We start from the raw sequence: 22,797 nt of genomic DNA, 5'->3' as shown, positions 1-22,797 counted from the left end.
CAAAAAACGTAGTCTATGCTTGCCAGAGATATCTCACTGCTCAATAGCTACTACTGTAATTTCTATCAAGGAAAAGAAAGCGAGATCACTATGGTTGGTGTGTAATACAGGGCCTCCAGTGTAGAGACAAGTATGTATCTCTAACACCACTGCACTCAGCACACCTCATGCCAATTCAAAACCATGCCCATCTTCACATGGTTCATTACTTCAACAGAACAGCTGATTCCCCTCCCCTCCCTCCCATAATTTATTCTGTGCCAAGGCTCATGGCAGGTTTGACAGGGCAGGAGGAAATGAGTTCTGCATGAGGACCTCATGGGAGGTGGATTTCAGCCTTTTCCCCAGTGGGGAGGCCCTCTCCTCCCCCTTAGATTGTGACTTAGCCCCTAGAGAAAGGAGAAGGGCAGCCATGGAGGGGAAGACATTTGGATCCATTGTGCATTATAGGAGGAAGAGGGAGTTCTACTATGGCCCAAAGGAGATGAATGTTGGAAGTTTACCCAGATACTTACCTGTGCTATGCAGTGTTCTTGCAGCCATGTTGGTCCCAGGATATTAGGCAAGGTGAGTGAGGAAATATATTATATTAAACCAACCTCTGTAGAAAAGATATTACCTCAACCACCTTGTCTCTCTAATTACTTGTGCTATACAGTGTCAGCTCTGCAGCTAAATGTTGAGGCCTTCAGAGCAGTCTATTTGGCAGCTTTATTCAGCAGTTCACTGGACCACAGCAATGAAAACAAACCTCACGGGCCATGTACTTAGCTGTTGTACATCAGCGTAGCTCTACTGATTATCTACGCCAACTGAGATCTGGCCCATAACATTTTCCGAATTAAAGGCTTGCTGCTTAGAAACAATCAGTGAATCTAACAAATTCACTGGAAAAACAGATGAACACAGAAGCTGAAAGCGAGAAGACAAACATCCACTCTCCATTGTTTACCAGAAGATTTTTCACTTCTGCTACTATTCACAGTAAAAAAAATTGCCCATTGACTACTGCACAGCTACAGACTAGGGACCGAATGGCTAGGCAGCAGTTCTGCGGAAAAGGACCTAGGGGTGACAGTGGACGAGAAGCTGGATATGAGTCAGCAGTGTGCCCTTGTTGCCAAGAAGGCCAATGGCATTTTGGGATGTATAAGTAGGGGCATAGCGAGCAGATCGAGGGACGTGATCCTTCCCCTCTATTCGACATTGGTGAGGCCTCATCTGGAGTACTGTGTCCAGTTTTGGGCCCCACACTACAAGAAGGATGTGGATAAATTGGAGAGAGTCCAGCGAAGGGCAACAAAAATGATTAGGGGTCTGGAACACATGACTTATGAGGAGAGGCTGAGGGAGCTGGGATTGTTTAGCCTGCAGAAGAGAAGAATGAGGGGGGATTTGATAACTGCTTTCAACTACCTGAAAGGGGGTTCCAAAGAGGATGGCTCTAGACTGTTCTCAATGGTAGCAGATGACAGAACGAGGAGTAATGGTCTCAAGTTGCAGTGGGGGAGGTTTAGATTGGATATTAGGAAAAACTTTTTCACTAAGAGGGTGGTGAAACACTGGAATGCGTTACCTAGGGAGGTGGTAGAATCTCCTTCCTTAGAGGTTTTTAAAGTCAGGCTTGACAAAGCCCTGGCTGGGATGATTTAACTGGGAATTGGTCCTGCTTCAAGCAGGGGGTTGGACTAGATGACCTTCTGGGGTCCCTTCCAACCCTGATATTCTATGATACGGTTTAAAAAATGAAATTCTGCGATTTATCTTTGGGGAGAGTTCACAGGTGCCAGCTCAGTTGGTGCTCTGGGGCTCAATCCCCCATGGAAAAAAATGGGTGCTCATCACCCACCAGCCACAGCTCTTCGGGGCCGCTGATCAGGTGTTGGCGGCTGGGGGAGGGGCTGGAAGAAGGGCATAGAGCAGCAAGTGGTGGGTGTGCAGGGCCTTAGAGGAGGGGTTGGAGCAGGGGTGAAGAGGGGTGAGGGGGCAGAGCAAGGGAGGGAAGGGGCAGAGTGGGAGGGGGCAGGGGTGGAGCACATCTGGGGAAAAAATAAAAGTCAGCACCTATGGAAGAGTTTATATTCTATGAGAAATATCCACTCAGTCATGCAATTGCTCTGTAAACATATGAGAGTATAGCTTTGTGTGTGGGCTTGTAGTTAATGTACCTGTGGGCAAGGTGAAGCAATACCCTCGTGTGTCTCCTGTGTGTGGGTCTTTGAATTGTAACTGTCCTCGAGAATGGCTGGTGATGTCTGTTCAGCACCCACCCCGGTGTTGGTTACCTCCTTTGTCATTCTCTTTGGAGAGCCACTATCCAGGCATTTCCCAAACCCACAGCATATTTTAGTGACAACTGTACAACACATTCCCATAACTTCATATGATTTGATAGACATATTTAGATAGAAAAATGACTTTCAGCAGATCATAACCTTTCCCCTGATAATTCGCATGGCCTGCTTTATATGTAATATCACAATTGTATATAAAAGAGGAATATGGGGGTTACAGGATGCTCCCCCCAGGGATAGTGTCACAAGAGTTCTGCAAAAAAATTTCAACGCAAAAAAGGTTTTCTTTCAAATTGTCTGAAGAGAAGTTCGATTTCTCACTGAGAATTGAATACTGTTTTTTTTTTTTTTCCTGAAAACTGAAATATTTCAATTTGTAAATACTGCTCTGGTGCCTCATGTGCCCATTGTTCTCTATAAGCCAGGCTACCTGGTCAGACTACAGCTCCCTTGAGGCACCATGGACTCTCATCGTAGTGAGGGAAGGCAGTTATATCATGGGAATCCCTGGGCATGGTGCATCATGGGACATGTACTTTGGCCAGGGAGACTAGCCCATAGAGGAGAATGGAGTCATAAGGCACTCAAACTACATCTCCCGTGAGGCACTGTGTCAGCATTCCCGAAGTAGAAATATTTTGGTTTTCTACCAAAAAATAATGTTTTGTGTGTGGAAATCAGGCACTTCTCACATGGACTTGTTTAGTTGGGAATGAAGTTTTGATATACAGTTTTTGAGTAGGCTTATCCCTCACCATTGCATCACCCACCTAATGACTGGAGAGAATTGCAGTCACTCTGCTCATGTGATACTGCATCCCATTTCCCCTTTGGGGGCTCACAGTGCCCTAAGGAAGGGATGGAGAAAAGTAGGACCTGACCCCACCCATCCTCTGCCCACAGAGTGGAACTGACTCTCAGGGAAAGAGAAATCCTTTCTCTCTAAGACAGATGGCTACCCAAGTGGCTGGGTAGCTTGTCTGGGCCTGAAAGACACAATCCAGCCACTAAAATGTAAAACTCTTTAAAAAAAAAATTCTGAGTAATTCTCCTAAGAGTGTTCCAGAAAGATCTGAGGATTATATATTGGGACCCCAATACCTGTATTCATAACTACTTGTATTGTGCCCATACCCTAGATGGGGACTGGATTGTGCTAGGTGCTTGTAATCTGAGCACAAAATGAGAAACAACAGGTGGAGAACAACAAACAGGGCAGAGGAAGGACAAAGTAACAATGATACAATTGCTTAATATAATAAGTAGCAGTTATGGCATGGCCACTCCCTAGCCCTTGTCCTTGTTTTTCTTTTCCTTTCTATCTCATGCCACCTATTTTGCCAAGGCAGATGTCCAGTTTCACAGAGCATAGAGGGAAAAGCCTATGCTGTGAGCTGGGCAGTAGAAAAGTCTGAGTGATGCTCACCAGGCTGGGACAGGATTCCACGGCTATAGTACGAGGCATGTCACTGTGCAGGCATACCGTAGCCACAGAGGGCCTTTGAAATAATACAGCTTCCTTACAGTCCCCATATACCTAGGTCTCTGCATTTCTGTTGCTTTTCTGGTTGCTCTGCAGTTGTCCTTTGATTGCTGCTGTGAGGTCTCCATGACACAATGATTTAAAATTGATTTCCCACCCCCCGCCCCCCGGGAATTGGAGGAAATGAGAGATAAGTTGCCATGATCACACTTGTGACTTGGGTAGCTCTTATGTGCATGGTTTATGTAGTTTACATGTCATACTTCTGTTCTTCAGTCACCCCTGCTACATGCCCATGATTGCTTAGCCTCAGTCAGGTCAGACATCCGCATCATCGGGACCAGAGCAGGTTGCTCTCTGCCATCGCTGCTGCTATCAGTATAAGCTGTAACTCAGTGTGCTTCTGGAAGTATCACTGTGAACAGTTTGTTCCATAATCTGGGTAAAGCAGCTAATGGTAGCTGCACCTCCTGAACCTTGCACACAAGTGGCTTCATTTCCAGGGTTTGATTCCTTTTCCCCTAGGCATTTCAGTGCTACTGTAATCCTTTGCTGTGTAGCACCACTGAGGGTACCAGTCTTCTTAATTTGCTGCAGTCTCTACAAACCATTATTGCTGGCTTCAGACCCACAGAGGCCAAGTCAGTGTTTGCCACCGGTTACTGCTGTGCAGTCACTGTCTAACCATCCAATATGTCTTACTGGATGTACTGGAGCATGCCCTTATAATTCAGGGGTGGCCAAACTTTCTGACCCTCCAAGCCACAGAAGACAATCTTCAGAAGTTCGAGAGCTGGGGTGCATCTGCTGGGGCTAGGGGCTTCAGCCCCACTCCTGCTGAAGCCCTGAGCCCTGGCAGGCACACCCTGCAGGGCTGAAACCCCAAGCCCCCCTCCCCACAGGGAAGAAGCCCCTAGCTCCACCACCCTGCTGCAGGGCAAAAGCCCCGAGCTCCCCTTACCCCCCCCCCACCTTCCTTTCTTCATGAGTGGCAATTAAATTGTAAAAGAGGTACATGTGGCTCGCAAGCCACAGTTTGGCCACCCCTGCTATAATTCAAGTAGTAAATAATTGTGACCACTTGGATAGTACTGTATGGTAACTGGTGGAACATATCCTCACGTGATAAAACTTAGGCCTTGTCTACGCTACAGGGGAAATTTGAGTTATATGAATAGCGTAACTCAAATTGACATAGCTTAGAACTACTTACTGCGGGATCCATGCTATGTGATGTCAATGGGAGATGCTCTCCTGTTGACTTCCCCTACTCTTCTCGATCCAGTGGAGCACAGGAGGTGATGGGAGAGCAATCTTCCGTCGATTTAGCGGGTCTTCACTAGACCCGTTAAATCAACTGCCGATGCATCATTAGCGGCTCATCGATTCCCCCGGTAAGCGTAGACAAGCCCTTAGTGAAGTTCATGGAACTACATCAGTTTCACACCAGCTGAGAACCTGGGTGATTAGCTTTTCAGTTGTGACCACTTCATGGACACCAGCCTTTCAAACAGCAGGAATCAACAATAAAGGCTATTTTTTTTTTCATTTTTATTTTTTGCTTGAAATAAAGAATATCTAGGGGATGAACACTGTACTGGTGAGTGTGTGCCATTTTGGGTTATTATCTTAGGGCAGACATATTGCATTCGTGGAAACAGAGAGAGCATATGCCGCTGGGGGCCATCTATTCGACTCCTTTGCTGAAATCCTATCCTGAATACGTTCAGAGAATGCCTTTTTATTCACATTGCGGTGCTTACCTCCTTCCAATCCAAGTTCCTATCTGTCAGCTCCACCCTTGCTATCTTGCATATTTGTTCAGGGTCATCTGCTGTCTCACAAGCTGCAAGATGAAACATTTCCCTTTCTTAAACTGAATCCTTCCTGCACTGCCAAATGTAGCTCAGGGCATGAAAGTGCCCTTCTCTTCAGAGAAAGCTAAATTCAGGAGGATAACAAACCCATTCTTCTTCATGAAAGGGAAAGTGGGGTCTGTGCTTCCTCTCACTTCCAGAGCTCAGTCATATAATTTCCTTTTTCCCCACTTTGCTTGCTAGCTAGCTTACACTTTCTATTCTGTTGAAGAAAAGACAACCTATTGGTCATCATTTCTTCATGCTCCTGCACCTTGTACAGTCACTTACACCGCTGTAAATCATTACGATTCAGATTTTGTGGCATCTTATGCTTGCTTTCCCATCCAGTTTTAGTGGTTTATGGACTACACAAGGTACAGGGAATCTGACCCAAAGTTTAGGTACATGCTATATGGTCTGTGATAAAAGATCTTGGTTGCATAGTCTTCCTGTCATTTGTACATGACATTAGTGATAATGGCTAAAGTTTCTTTCATAAGTGGAAGAAAACATATGACTGAGTTAATGTCTAAAGCTAGGTGAATGATTCATAAGGGAACTGGGACCTAAGTACTAGGATTGGCTGGCAAATATATAAAAAGTGGAAGTTTCGTTAATATTGTTTGTTAAAAGTTTGTAACGGACAATTTTCGTAAAAATGCCATCTTTTTGTCAAAAAGAAAAGGAGTACTTGTGGCACCTTAGAGACTAACCAATTTATTTGAGCATAAGCTTTCATCCGATGAAGTGAGCTGTAGCTCACGAAAGCTCATGCTCAAATAAATTGGTTAGTCTCTAAGGTGCCACAAGTACTCCTTTTTTTTTTTTTTGCGAATACAGACTAACACGGCTGCTACACTGAAACCTAAATTTTAGAACTGGTTGAAAAGTTCTGTTCATTAACCTGTCCTATTCAAATAAAAGCAAGAATCTACCCTTTAGTTGTCAAATTTCATTTCCCCTCCCTCCCCCCGTCCCCATAACAAATTGTTTGGGGGAATTCTCAGATTATTCATTCATTTATGTATTCATTCAGAACTACTTGTGAATTTCTTCTTGGGTCTGTATGAATGCTTCCTTGTGAGCCTTCCAAATGTTTGCTGTTTTGGTAACTAATAAACAGCCAGGTTGTTTGCATGTTTCACATTCAGGTGTAACACTTTCCATTTGAAATTCCCTCTGTTTATTAACGCAGTGAATAACTGAGCATTCAAACGAGCAAAGCAGACGCAGGAGTATGAACATAGTGTAGGCAATTTTTAAAAAAAAAAATGTATTACTCCAGTTCAGTTGATCATCTCAGCCCCTTCCTTGGGAAAGGCGAGCAAAACAACCATCATAACTGTTATGAATTAGCACTCTTGTTGGTAGTTTTAGCAGAGAGGCCAAGAATAGAATTACCCTCTTAACTAGAACATAGATCCTTCCAGGTCAGAGCTGGTTATGTTGATGAATAAATAGTTATCTTACTGTTTTTGTTCGGTTGGTTGGTTTTTTTTAATTTTTTTTTTTGCCAAGCTTGTGAAACACTACCACTTCCTGCATAATGTGGAGTCCCGGGAGGCATTGTTCCTCCATGCACCCCACATCTCTTATTGGCAATTGAATCTTTGTAACTTAGCCACTGCAAAGCTGTGTCTTATAGTCACCACGGAGCTCATTATTCTTAAATATCTGTTTGAAAATGTTATGCTTAAAGACTAATGTAACAAAAATACATTTTGGGGTATTAATAAATATGCTCACCACTCCATATCATTAAAGGAATCACAGGTTGCCCACTCCAAAAAAAAAGAAAAAGAAAAGAAAATTACACAAAACTGTAAAATGGATCAAAGGTGGGCAATATCTTCAATTTCAAATGGTTTTTATTAATATTTTTATGACCTAGCTCTATTCTGGCACTAGCTTCTATGAAAGCTTCATTAATTAGCCTCCAAAGGACTATATAAAATACCAGATGTCAAAGCAGTAATATTAGCAAAGCTGTTAAATTCACGAACAGAAGTAGAAAGAGCTTTTAGCAGAATATACTGTGAGTTTAAATCACTGGCAAGCATTGCCCAAACTGAAGGTTTATTTTAGTCAGAGGTCTACCTTAAAACAATCCACTAGTGATTCCAATAGTGTGGAGTACAGATTTGTATCTGTTTTGCAGTAGGCCCAAAGACCTAAGAGAGATTTAATTCCCTTGGCTTCTTCAAAGATGAAAGTGGAACTGAACTACCCACAGTATCCATGAGGTGCAGAGTAATGATATAGGATCAAATTAGAGACCTGGCATAATCAGGTACAACTCCAGTGAAATCCATGGAGATGCGCCAGTTTACACCAAGTCTGAATTTGATCTATAATGCCTGCAATGTTTTTTCTGGCTGCATGAAGAAAGTGTCATCTCCAGCATGTCAGCTGATCTAGAAAGCATCACATGGCAAGAGCAGTGGTTTCTGAGGCGGGCAAGATGCCTCTGAGCTCCCCGTCTTACTACTGGGCCTCCCCAGAATCTGCCTTTTTCCCCATGCACAAGGAAACTATTGCAGCCTTAGTAACCAACGCAGAGCAAGGGGAGACAGAAGTCACTAGGAAATAGGCAGTTTAGTTGGCCTACCCCACCCCCCAACAGAAGTTTAGTAACATGGCATTGGGGGTGGTTAGAAGGAGTGATTGTGCTCTTCTCCCATGTACCTTTGGAAAGATCTTTTACCCTAATGGACCTGCTTAGTACTACCAATACTTCCTGGTGACAAATACAAAACGAAACAAATAAAACCAGCCCTAACTCATCTGAGTAGCTCTATGAGTAGGTTCATTGGGATTAGTAGAGTTACTTGCATGAGAGAGGACTCTTTATGAAAGTAAATGTTTGTTTGTAAGGTCACACCCTAGGATTTTCTTACTTGTATAACCATCTTGGACCTAATGAATGGCGTCTTTCAGTAAATAGGAAGGCTAAAAAGCAAAAATAATCCCCACCATTCTCCCTGCCATGCATTTGTACGAAATGGGGCTGCCCAGTATACAAAAATATGGTTATTAATAATCAATCCACTTTTCCAATGTAACCAAATGCAGTCTGACATTAAGTGGATTTTGTTTCTGTGAATCATTCAGCAATGTACCCACTGGAGATCCTTCAATCCACAGCTCATTCTATAAATACAGAACAGTAGTGGATACTTACTTTTTACAACAATGGATGCTCTTGCTTTTCTCCTATTAAAGTCCATCTTAATGAAGGAAAAGGAATATATGCTGATTTCCATGTTTCCAGGCATAAAATATGAACATATCTATCAATGATGTTTAAAAATATTAATCTTCACATTTTTAATGTTTTCTGTAAATCTGAGGAATCCAGGTCCCCAGCTCCAGTTAATTAGTATAATCTCATTACACACAAAGAGCCCAGTCCTCAGCTTTATCTGTTTGTAGAGTGTCGACCCAATGAAAAGACATTCATCAACATATTTTCCCAATCCTACAGTAAATGCTGTAACCTATTTTGCCAATTACTATTCATTAGTTTGTATTATTAATCCTCACTATTAGTAACAGCACTTTAGAACATGTTGTGTTTTATTTACAGAACACTTAATGAAAAATAGCTAAATTTAACACACATGAAATACACCATTAAGTATATTTAGGCAAGTCCCTTTTCCATCCTACTGTACTCAGAATTGATGTCTGGGTAAACACACAATTTGCGTCCATGGTCATATGCCTCAAACTCGCGTCATTTATTTGGCTTCTTAATAATAAAATAGCATACTCAATAAGAGATTGTTTCTGCTTTCACATGAATGGTTGATATGTACAGGTAAAGTAATATTAAATATGCATTGTGATGGGTTTGGTCACAGAGACCCTCTTGGAACTGCCATTTGATGTGCTGAGACTACCTCTGAGCCCATTTTCCCTGCCAGCTTGGGACTTCAGTACCCTGTCTTGTTGAGTCAGACACGCTAGCCTGCTGCAACACAGACACAGGTCTGAACCACGTCCCACAAAACCTGCAGTCTTAACTGAAAACAGCTTAAGAAATGCTCCTGTCTCCAGCACCCAGATAGCCAGTTCACAATAGAGTCCAAACCCCAAATAAATCCATTTTACTCTGTATAAAGCTTATACAGGGTAAACTCATAAATTGTTCACCCTCTATAACACTGAGAGAGAGGTTTCAGAGTAGCAGCCATGTTAGTCTGTATTTGCAAAAAGAAAAGGAGTACCGTTGGCCCCTTAGAGACTAGCAAATTTATTTGAGCATAAGCTTTCATGTGCTACAGCTCACTTCATCAGATGCATTTGTTAGTATCTAAGGGGCCACAAGTGCTCCTTTTTGTTTTACTGATAGAGAGATATGCACAGCTGTTTGCTTCCCCAGGAATTACTTACTTACTCTGGGTCAATTAAGAAGCAAAACGTGATTTTATTAAGTATAAAAAGTAGTATTTAAGTGGTTCCAAGTAATAACTGACAGAATAAAGTAAATTACCAAGCAAAACAAAACAAAAACATGCAAGTCTAAGCCTAATATAGTAGGAAACTAAATGCAGGTAAATCTCCCCCTCAGAGATGTTCCAATAAGTTTCTTTGGCAGACTAGACTCCTTCCTAATCTGGGTACAGCAATCACTCACCCAACCATAATGACTGTCCTTTGTTCCAGTTGGCTTTCAGGCATCTCTTCGGTGTGGAGAGGCTATCTTTTGAGCCATCTGAAGACAAAATGGAGGGGTTTCCAAGGCCTTTTATATTCTCTCTCATGGGTGGAAACCCCTTTGTTCTCCTGTGCAAAATTACAACAAGATGGAGTCTGTACCACCTGGGTATGTCACATGTCTATGGATGATTCAGCTTTTTGCAGGTGGCTGCCATTGTTTACAGGTTAGTTTGAACATTCCCAGGAAAGCTCAGTTGTGGATTGGCGTCTCCCAAAATCCATTGTCAGTTAAGTGTTTCTTTATTGGGCACTTATTGGGCACCTACAGGAAGATGTCCAAATGCTTCAGTGAGGCTACTTAGAATAAAAAAAAGTGCATAGCCAATATTCATAACTTCAAATACAAAAATGATAGACACATACAGACAGCATAATCATAACCAGCAAACTACAATCTTTCCATAGACACCCCACTTGGCCTCCTCTGTACAAGAACTGGTGCAACCATAGGACCCTGGTTGCAGCAACGATCTATATGGTCACAGTTTATATCAATAATGTCACATGCATGATTTTCTGTCAAGTTCTTTACTGGACTGGAATCTATTTCCCAGATTTGTTTTCACCTGTGTAAGTGCTTAAACACACATGCAAGCCAATAAGGCCTTTAGTCTGCCATCATTAGGCAAGAAGAATGTACCACAAAGCTTACATGTGTTTTAGGTGACATTCCTGGCTCTAAAATGCACTGGTAACTCTTGTGTGTATGTGAGACATACACAATGGAATTGACAAGACACAGTGAAGAGGGACCCATCTGTGTCTAAAGATTGCAACATTGAGACTTTGAAGTGTAATTCTGCTTTATGTATCAATGTTGCCACCCCCTGCAGCTCCTGGAGTCACATGATTGCATAATGTCAGCTTCCACTTTAAAACAGAGGAAGTTCTTAGCCCTTATGGTTGCTGAGAGAAGCTTGAAAATGCAGAGCATAAAAGCTCCAACACCAAAAATAAAATAAAATAAAAAAAAACGTGATATCTTTCAATGTCATGAGAGTGGTTGTAAAATCATGAATCCTGGTGCCATGATTCATGCATTTTTAAATGTACTGGGGTTGGCAGTGCTGATTAAAGTAACTATAAAATTTCATCTGTGCTGTGTGGTACTTTGCCATTGCCCCAGCTGTCCAGTAGTTGAAAATAATGCTAGGTTAAACAGTACAATTAATGAGAAAACTTAAATAATTACTGCACCGTACCTGATGCACATGTGTCAAAGAGCCTTGTAGAGCTGAGACTTGGATACACTGTATGTATTTCATCATACAAATAGGTTATATGGCAGTGCTTCTCAAAAGCTGCTGTGGTGAAAACACAATAACACAGCTTTATCTCCACTGTTCGTTCTTCCCAGCTTCTATTGTCCTCAAATGTGACATTCTGTCAGCCTGGATTGAAAAAATTGTGCCAAGACTATTTTGTTTTAATTCTGCTCTGCCAACAGATCCAGCCAAACTCTGAATTGGGCAACAAAGTCCAGGCTTTTTGACCTATTGCACATTACTAACATCATTCCTATTTATCTGGCACGGACAGATTTGTATCTGGACATGTGAGTGATAACATTAATTTGCAAAGTGGTAACAGCTGTTAATTTCATGTTGTGAAAAACAAAATAATTCTTCGATTTACTGAAGGTCCTGCTCCAGTTGCTGGGGATATACAGTGAATTGCCTGAGGTTCTGGTCCAAAGTCTATTGAAGTCAAGGGAGAGATTCCCACTGAATTCAATGAATATTAGATTGGGCATTAATTAGGAGTTGGCAGGTATTCAGGAACGTTTGGAGTGAAAGTTAGTTTAGGGTGCATTTATGTGCTACCTTGGTTCCTTCTGATGATAGATAAATGCTCATTTAAGGCCTGTTCTGAAGTCCACTGAAGTTAATGGAAAGACTCCCATTGATTTAGTATGGTCTGAAGCAGGCACTTCTGCAACAAATCAGTTATACTAACCGTAGAACTCAACCCATGCATCCATCTTAACTCTTGGGCCCATTTTAGTGGTTGGAAGTGTGGACATGCTCTTCTGAGTTGAATATTAATTAAGGTTGTCAATTTTTAAGTGCCCAAACTTAAAGAAGGAATCTGAGTAAGTAACTTTTTTTTTTACATCCTAAAAGTCCCCCAATGTCCCTCACTTTTTACATTGATTCCTTCATTTTAACTATAATATGAAGTATAAAGCTGAATTTACCTGGTAAAGGTCCCAGATTGTTAGATGATGTCTTCTGCAGGACTTTCCATGCAGTAATATCATGCATTGGAATGAAGTAGTGGATTCCAGGGGCAAATGGAGGTAACCTTGCTGATTGCAATGGAGTTGAAGCCTCTTCGACAACACATGAATTTGGCTCAAGAAGTTTACTACTGGGCCTTTCCATTAGGGAACTCTTAAAATGAGAATACAATTATAAACTGCTACTTATAAAGTTTTAGAGTCTTAAAACAACCTATAGGGAAAGATAAAGTAAGAATTTAATTAGTTTACCTTTTTAAAAAGGCAATATTGCTAGTTTTATGGAAGCTTTCCATTAAGATAAATATTTTTCTCCTTTCCTTTCCTTATGCTGAAAGTAGATGCAGTGGGCTTGATAATTTTCTCATAGAAGACAACTCAGTAGAAACTCCTTTGAGCCTAGTGCAATCACACCAACTTAGCCAGAGTGGTTTCATTCTAAAGTAAGTGATACCAGGATCAGGCTGTGTAGTTATGTTCACTTTGTTTTCCATTGCCACTTGGTGTTTTGGAACCTTTTGGGAAAAATGAGGCTTCTGCTATTAACTAAACACACCTGATCCAGCCATCATGTACCTGGACCATAAAAGAAAGGAGGAGACATAATATCAAAGTTACAATGTTTGCCAATGGGCTGAGCTCAGGAAATGTCTATTGGAATGTTGTAAATATTCACTGAACTTGTCAAGCAATATCCATGTAAGTAAAGTACTCAGTTTGCAGAGTTTAAAGTCTCTAGATCTATGTGGCGCATCTTGTGTTTAACATCTTAAAAGGAAGTGTTTCTTTCAAAAGGAGACCTGCAGCCAAATATGCAAGATCCTAGTGAACACATTGTTCCAAACTTCTGAGCATTACCTTGAAAGTTCACTGCCATCTGTCCATTTGGCTCACAAAGAAGTATGAGGCTAAATACTGCTGTTTACCCAATAAATACATGCTTTTCATTGCAAACCCAAAATATCTGTCAAAAGGAGAGCTATGTGGATTACCAGGCAAAGCAAATCTTTCTCTTAAGAGAGTTTAGTATTTGTAAATGCAGCTGGCTTGGTAGCTTTGTAGTCTCAAATCCCTTTGTATCCAAGGACAGTTACAAACCAGGAAGGGACAGTTCAAGCTTCCAGAAGATGACCGAAAGAAGAGTTTTATTTAATTCAAAAGCTAGTCTCTCTCTCTCCAGCAGCAGTTGGTCCAATAATAAATATTACCTAGGGATTATACTATAATAGCTTTTTAGAAAGTCAAGCTTATTTTGAACCAAATAGACATTTTTATTTTGAAAATGTTGCAACAGGATGTTTTTGACAATTTTAAAATGCTGTTTACAATTTTTTCTCTAAGTGAGAAGTTCATCAGAACTGATCCTTTCCCACAAACAATTTTTATTTCAACAAATTGGCATTTTCTGACCAAAAATGTTTCCTTGAAAAATTTCTGACCAGATTTAGTCATCAACACTGGAGAGTCAATAAGAATTTGAATGTGAGCTAATGATGTCAATGTACCACTTTCTATATAAGAGTACTTACAATAATGTCATTATGAGACCATTTTACTATAGTAGTACTGTAAGGGGTCCTTAAACTGTGAAATTCTTATGAGTATGACCTTTACCAACATAATACTATTTAATTCTTCATTCATGTCCCACACAGAAATATTGTGCACAGTGTAGTGACCATGAAATTACCCCAACGTTATACTACAATGCCTTGCTAGGTATACTTTATTTGTATATTATAGCATCCAGGATATCTAGTCATGGATCAGGACCCCATTGTGCTCGGCACTGTGAAAACACAGAACCAAAAAATGGTTCCTGCCCTACTGATCTTGCAATCTAAAATCCTGTCAAGGTTCCTCCCCCACTCTGAACTCTAGGGTACAGATGTGGGGACCTGCATGAAAAACCTCCTAAGCTTATCTTTACCAGCTTAGGTCAAAACTTCCCCAAGGTACAAAATATTACACCCATTATCCTTGGACTGGCCGCTACCACCACCAAACTAATACTGGTTACTGGGGAAGAGCTGTTTGGACGTGTCCTTCCCCCCAAAATACTTCCCAAAACCTTGCACCCCACTTCCTGGACAAGGTTTGGTAAAAAGCCTCACCAATTTGCCTAGGTGACTACAGACCCAGACCCTTGGATCTTAAGAACAATGAACAATTCTCCCAACACTTGCACCCCCCCTTCCCTGGGAAATGTTGGATAAAAAGCCTCACCAATTTGCATAGGTGACCACAGACCCAAACCCTTGGATCTGAGAACAATGAAAAAGCATTCAGTTTTTTACAAGAAGACTTTTAATAAAAAATAGAAGTAAATAGAAATAAAGAAATCCCCCCTGTAAAATCAGGATGGTAGATATCTTACAGGGTAATTAGATTCAAAAACATAGAGAACTCCTCTAGGCAAAACCTTAAGTTACAAAAAAGATACACAGACAGAAATAGTTATTCTATTCAGCACAATTCTTTTCTCAGCCATTTAAAGAAATCATAATCTAACACATACCTAGCTAGATTACTTACTAAAAGTTCTAAGACTCCATTCCTGGTCTATCCCCGGCCAAGACGACTACAGACAGACAGAGACCCTTTGTTTCTCTCCCTCCTCCCAGCTTTTGAAAGTATCTTGTCTCCTCATTGGTCATTTTGGTCAGGTGCCAGCGAGGTTACCTTTAGCTTCTTAACTCTTTACAGGTGAGAGGAGCTTTCCCCTGGCCAGGAGGGATTTCAAAGGGTTTTACCCTTCCCTTTATATTTATGACAAATCCTATAGCGTTAAGTTTAACGTGTGCATGTGTCTGAATCTTTTATTCATTATTCCATATATGTATTATTTCTAAAGTAGAGTATGGGTTCCATAGCTTGGAGTTATGATTCCTACTGACATGAAAGGTTACAGGTGGCTGCAACCACTGTCCCTTTCTTTTCTCGCTAGATGGGAGGGTACTTCCAAAACATATGGGGTAGGTATTACCTGAAGTTTTTTTCCAGTCGTTGTGTGGGTCATGGTAGAACAGGATGAGATCCATTCCATTCGAAGTACACTAACTACACTGCAGTTGCATTTATTTATTGCATAGCTGTGTTACTTGAAAAACACCATCACAGACTGCCTTATCATCTAAATCCTACACGTTGGAGATGGAAATGATCTATTACAGTGATCATCCAGTCCATTTCTTTGTTGCTATAGGATGCATATTAGATCCATTCTTTAAATTCTTTTGGAAAATGTTGTAAACAAATACAAGCATAGTCTAGGAACACTAAGAAGATAACAAAAGCAAAACTTGTTCTTGCATCAGCTTGTTGCAAGCTCAAAAACTCTGTTCAAGTTCACTGACAGATCTGTCAAACCACGAAGGAGAAATCCTCTAGTCATGTCTGATTCCCAGAAATATTAACGTGATAAAAACGAGTCTATTTATTTCTTTTAGAGGGATGGAATGATACAGGGAAAATGGGATTCTGTTCTCTCGAGCTTGCATGTGGAAAGAATTATACTTTACATCAAAGCGGCTTCGAATCAATAAGTAACTGAGTCTAGCAGTTGACTTCAAATCAAGAGCAGAAGGTCATTTCAATGTTCATGTTCAGTATGTTTTTAATGGTTAATTTGAGATGCTAAATGTAAGTCCAGAGCCTCTATCTGCTATGGTTCCTTTGCGCCACTCTCTCAGAAAAAGGGGAAAGAAAGCCGTCTCAGATGTTCTCCTAAAGTTTTCTTGCTGTAGGAAAATCCTAGGTGGCATAGAACCATCAGAGTAACTCTTCCCTGTCTTTTTTACAGCATTTGCTTATGGGAGGCATGGCCAGCGAACAAGCAGAATGGCCATAAGGGTCTATACAGTGCTCCTTAGTGTGCAACACATTGGTGCTCATTACAATTGACATCCCAGTCACTTGCATTGCTGCACTGTGTAGACAAACTCATATGCTGCACAGCATGCATCACTGACAAAAGTCATAAATTCAGAATAATGTTGCTCCTCTGACATGCAGTAGCTGATACATGGGGCCTTCAGCTTCCCAGGCAAAGAGAAATCTATGGTAGGGGGGGCTGGGAATATTCTAAGTGTAACTTGTATTATTCACACACATACATCAGTCCTGGAACAGCAACGATACAGCAGCATGCACACAAATCCTTCTTTCGGGAATCTCAGCACAATACCAGGGTGCAACTCTGCCTCAAGAATTTACTCCATTCAGAGATCAAGGGTGAGAACAAATTCTCCTGCTGCTTGAAAAATTCCTTCTAGAACCTTCTAAAGAACCTTGCATAACAAAACTAACACAAAAAGAAAAGGAGTACTTGTGGCACCTTAGAGACTAACCAATTTATTAGAGCATAAGCTTTCGTGAGCTACAGCTCACTTCCTCAGATGCATATCGTGGAAACTGCAGCAGGCTTTATATATACACAGAAAATATGAACCAATACCTCCTCCCACCCCACTGTCCTGCTGGTAATAGCTTATCTAAAGTGATCATCAGGTGGGCCATTTCCTGCACAAATCCAGGTTTTCTCACATCCCCCCCACCCACATACACACACAAACTCACTCTCCTGCTGGTAATAGCTCATCCAAACTGACCACTCTTCAAGTTTAAATCCAAGTTAAACCAGAACATCTGGGGGGGGGGGAGGATGAGCTATTACCAGCAGGAGAATGAGTTTGTGTGTGTATGGGGGTGGGGGGGATGTGAGAAAACCTGGATTTGTGCAGGAAATAGCCCAACTTGATTGTCATGCACATTGTGTAAAGAGTTGTCACTTTGGATGGGCTATCACCAGCAGGAGAGTGAATTTGTGTGGGGGGGTGGAGGGTGAGAAAACCTGGATTTGTGCTGGAAATGGCCCACCTGATGATCACTTTAGATAAGCTATTACTAGCAGGACAGTGGGGTGGGAGTAGGTATTGTTTCATATTCTCTGTGTATATATAAAGCCTGCTGCAGTTTCCACGATATGCATCTGAGGAAGTGAGCTGTAGCTCACGAAAGCTTATGCTCTAATAAATTGGTTAGTCTCTAAGGTGCCACAAGTACTCCTTTTCTTTTTGCGAATACAGACTAACACGGCTGTTACTCTGAAAACTAACACAGCGTGTCTTCCTAAAACTGAACATTTGCTCATGCAGTTCAGAAAGGAACTTGGAAGTCTATGCCATAAAAATAAGCAGAGGATTCTAGGTTAAGATTTTCAAACATTCCAAATTAATGGAGGACATGCATTTAAATCCCCCTCAAGCATATGCATACTAAAGGGGAAAATCATGGGTTTTTTAAAGAAAAGGTATAAGATATTTTTATTTCACTATAACTGCTGATTGAATCTGAGCTCTGTTGATCCATAAAAAGAATCTCATTAGCTATACGCATTCTCTCACTGAGGATGGCAGATTTATGAAGATTACATTACTCAAGTTTTAAAGCCTGTGACAAAACAGGACAAAGTCATACAGAAGTGTTACTTTGTCAGGTGATGGTCTAGGCAATATTTAAAATGTATGTGGGGAGGTAAACATGGTTGAAGGAATAACAGAATGATTGGTATCCTGTAAGGCTTAATAAGTACAGTAGAACCTCAGAGTTACAAACTGACCAGTCAACCACACACCTCATTTGAAACCGGAAGTACGCAATCACCAGCAGAGACCAAAAAAAAGCAAATACAGTACAGTACTGTGTTAAACATAAACTACTAAAAAAAAGGGGGGAAGTTAAAAAAATATTTGACAAGGTAAGGCAACTTTCTGTGTTTTTCATTTAAATTAAATGGTTAAAAGAAGCATTTTCTTCTATATAGTAAAGTTTCAAAGCTGTATTAAGTCAATGTGCAATTGTAAACTTTTGAAAGAACCAGAACATTTTGTTCAGAGTTATTAACACTTCAGAGTTATGTACAATGTCCATTCCTAAGGTGTTCGTAAGCTAAGGTTCTGCTGTACAAATAGACAGTTAAGTAGTCTCTGAAGCTACCGGTACCACAATCATCCATTGCTATTTAACGTGACAGTATGTTAGAACCTTGCAAGAAGGTTAGAGCAGAACAGATGCCCTCTTCTCACACTGATCACCTGGGAGAAGTGAAACACTTTTTTGGATCCTGCCAGGTCAACAGAAATATGCGACGGCGTAGAGGGAAGAAGCACAGCCCTGCATGTGGCAGTCGATACACAATGACTGAGTCAGACTGATTCTTTATGCATGGTGAAATTCTGTACCTCACAGAGGTGGTAAGAGGAAACCATCCATTAATCGTTGGTAGGCACTCAGATACAGCATAGTGACAAGGGCCTTTTCAGTACTTGGATAGCAAAGGGCTAATATGCTGATGCTTTTTAAAGAAAATGGCTGCATTGACACCTATGCAGGCTGTACAGCCTCACTAAATTTGATGTGAGGACGCTCAGGTCTGTGTAGACCTTTCTAGTTCTTCTAGACCTTCTATGTTTAGAACTAATGTTCTGCTTCACCTTCTCCATCTCTAAGATGGGGATTTTAATGCTTACCTGCTTTACAGGGGAATTGTCTTCAGTCCTTAATGAAACCTCACAACTTAGAATCTATTTATTCTTCATTTGCCTAGAATGCAAAGTAGATTAAAAATTTGTAGGTGTTTTGTATGTAAAAAACTTACATCTGAGGATTCCATAGTGCCTTTTAGTTACTGCAGCCCTCACTGGGGGCAGCCAGGAATTGCAATATCTCAGGGGAACACCACGAGCTATTGGGCATTTGGTCTTCCTCCTAAACCACCATCTTCTCGGATAGTGCAAGCTGCTCCTCCGGCTGAGATCATAGCTCCGACTTCTCCTCATCCCTTTCGGGGACAATGGGTCTTCCGGGACACACCAATAGAGCCATCCCTGTCTAATCTCTCTATGTAACCAATGTTAACAAAATAGAGGACTTGTCATATTGGATCAGATCAGTGGTCTATCAAATCGATTATCCTATTTCCAACTGAGGTCAATACCAGTTACTTTAAAGGAAGGTGCAAGAAATAATGTATTAAGTACTAATGGGGTCATCTGCTCCCAGGGAAGTTCCCCTGTAATGTTGTGGTTAGGATAAGAAATTGGCTTAAGCCCCAAAGTGGGAGGACTTATATTCCTTCCAAAACATTATTTTAATTGTTGATATAGATACTAAGAACCAGAGTTACAGTAAATATTAATATCCAGATCCAATATACATATAAATCCAAATAAACAAAATCCCTTTGAATCCTGTTTTCCTAAATCATTCAAAAATCTTGAAATCAACAAGGCATATGGTCCAACATCCCTGCTGTTCATTTTCCCCGCATTGCACCACCTAGCATTCATCTGTCTTATTTATTTCTTTAGAGGTTTGTCTTCATACTTGTCCCTAAAGAACTTAACATACTTGGGGAACTAAGTAAATAATAAGTAACTGTAGGTATGATGGTGGGTGGTAGCCAATAAAAGGGATGTGCTGTATTTCCTCGGGATTCAAGATTGACATTCCCTTACCCCATGAAGGAAAATGTAAAAAGGCAAGTTGATCTGGAAAAAAATATATACTTATATGTTTGCCATTATGCTGCTGAATTGGTAACCTTAGTCCTGTAGGTGCTGGACATGTTATAAGGAATCTAGTGCATATTAATACGAACACAATCAATATCTGGCTATATTTTTCTGGAGACTCCTTCACCTTCCTTTTGTGCTTCTGAAGCTAATGTTGGTGTCTTCAATGAGAATAATCTATTCATCAGCTTTTGAGTGATTTATATACAGGTTGTATCCTATTCATTTCTCTGTATCATTTGAATATAGATATCTCAGTTACACGTTAAATAAGTACGCTTTTCATTCCTGAATAAGCGGACATCAAGATAAGGTTGCTTTGTTCACTGCAACTGCAGTAGAGCACAAAAGGCAACTGAATGACATATCCTGAATGAGAAATGTCTTCTACTGCATGTTATTCATTACTTAGACTGACAATGCTAGTGCAGTATAGAACGAAACGACCCACTAAGTTTTTACATTAAAAAGAAATCACTTTCCTAAGAGAGCTGACTGGCTAGATACCGTGACCGTAAAGTCACAGCTTTGTATACGGGGAGTGTTGAAGTGCACCACCCTTGTAGGAGCCGTGATATCAGTGTTGTGTCTGAGGCAAAAAAAAACAATGCCTAAAGCTAGGCTCTTAAATACATAATTGGACAGCTACGATTTTCAAAACTACTCAGCACCCAGCCTCTCCCACTCACATCAGGTGAGGAGGCCAAAAGTGGTGGTTGCCTTGTATGATGGTGGTACTTAGGCGCCCCAGTCATGGACCAGTGCTATGCACTGTACAGACACCGAACAAAGAGCTTACGATGTAAAGGTACCCGATAAACGTTGTGTATCATGTGCTACTATAATTTATCACATGACAGGTGTTAGGTCTGATAAATTGTAGATGTGGGATAAATAAATAAATAAAAGCTGATGAATGCAGAGGGGTTGGCCTTGTGTGGTTGAGGTACTGGAATGGGGCTTAGGAAGTCTAGGGTCAGTTCCCAGATCTCCTACAGGCTCCCTGTGTTACAAGTAGCTCTGGCTGGGATTTTCAAAAGAGCCAAAGGAGTGAGGTGCCCAATTCATTGGAATTCAATGGGCTTTGGCTGCCTGACTCCCTCGGGCTCACTTGAACATCCCACCCTCTGTCCCCCCATTCTTTTCTCCTGCTCTTTGTCTGTCTCGTCTATGTAGTTTGGCAGGGCACCTCTTTGCCCTCAGTGTTTCTCCCTCAGGCTGGGGGCCTGGAGTAAATCTGTCCTACCTCTGAAGGCTTTTTATTCTTCACTCTGGTTTATTTATTTATTTTTATATATATTTACCAAGTGGGCCTCTGTAGGCCCAAGCACTACTTCTCAGCCAAACCAAACAAACAAACGCATAACCGAAAAGGGACTACTTTTCCCTGCCCTCTCTCAGTGTGTTGCCTTACTATGCTGGATTCTGTGTGCCAGTCCTTCCCCACACAGCAATTAGCTTGGTTGTTCCCCTTATAGTGAGGAGAGCCACCTTCAACCCAGGAAAAGCCTTTTCTCCCTGCTGCCTCTGCTGCAAATTGTCTCTCATCTCTCCTCCCTCCCTCATCAGAAGAGGGTTTTTTAAAGGTCAAACAACCCTCCTTGCACTCAGGTGTCTCTAGTTTTCCTGAGGTAATCTCTTCTCAGCTCATAGAATGGTAAAGGCCCTGTTCTCTAAAGTTGACATGCCTGCCTTCCACCACCCTCTCACAGCTGCCAGGTGTGGGTTTTGGCTATATCTACACTACGGAACTTACAGTGGCACATGGATTGCTGTAAGGTCTCCCGTAGAGTAGAGAGCTCTCCTGCATAATTAAACCACCGCAATGAGTGTCATGAGCTATTTTGGCAGGAGATGCTCTCCTGGTGACATAGCACTGTCCACACCAGCACTTTTGTTGGTGAAACTTATGTGACAAAGGCTTTGTCTACACTACCACTATTGTTGTACAACTTTTGTTGGTCAGGGGTGTGAAAAACAAAAACCACACCCCTGACCAACATAAGTTGTACAACAATAGTGGTAGTGTAGACAAAGCCTTTGTCACATTCGACTGTAAGCTCCTCGGGGCATGGACTGTCTCTTATGTATGTTTACAACATAAAGCACAATGAGACCCTGCTATTGGGTGGTGCATGTAGGTGCTCCTGTAATATAAATAATGAATATTAAATCAACTTTATCATATGACTTTGCAAAGTATTCTGTATCTTTATCCTTCTCCCGACCAGACCTCTCCGATATCACATCTAAAATCAAGTTCCTGTAATACCTGCGGCATATACATGGTGACCTGGTGGTGTTTGGGATAACCCTCGTAACTCACTCATGGGGAAACCATCTGTGGGTAAGAGAGGGGGAAAACACTTATAGACCACATCACCTCATAATGTATGCTGAACAGACAGATTGTATTGTTTTGATTAACCAGGGTAGCTGAAAGTAGGTTTGTGTGTTATCTAGTGTCATTTCAGGTTGTCAAGGGCTCTGGAAGTAACGAATTGATTTTTTCCCACTTATATGCCCGAAAGGTTTATTTTAATTTTTTTTTCTTTCCATTGCTTCACATCCTCATGGCTGTCTGCAAAGTGGCATTTCCAGCAGTACTCCTGTGAATGCCATAAAA

This window comes from Lepidochelys kempii, chromosome 5 (assembly GCF_965140265.1).
Source record: "Lepidochelys kempii isolate rLepKem1 chromosome 5, rLepKem1.hap2, whole genome shotgun sequence".
Lineage (NCBI taxonomy): Eukaryota > Metazoa > Chordata > Testudines > Cheloniidae > Lepidochelys > Lepidochelys kempii.
This window is presented reverse-complemented; position numbering follows the sequence as displayed.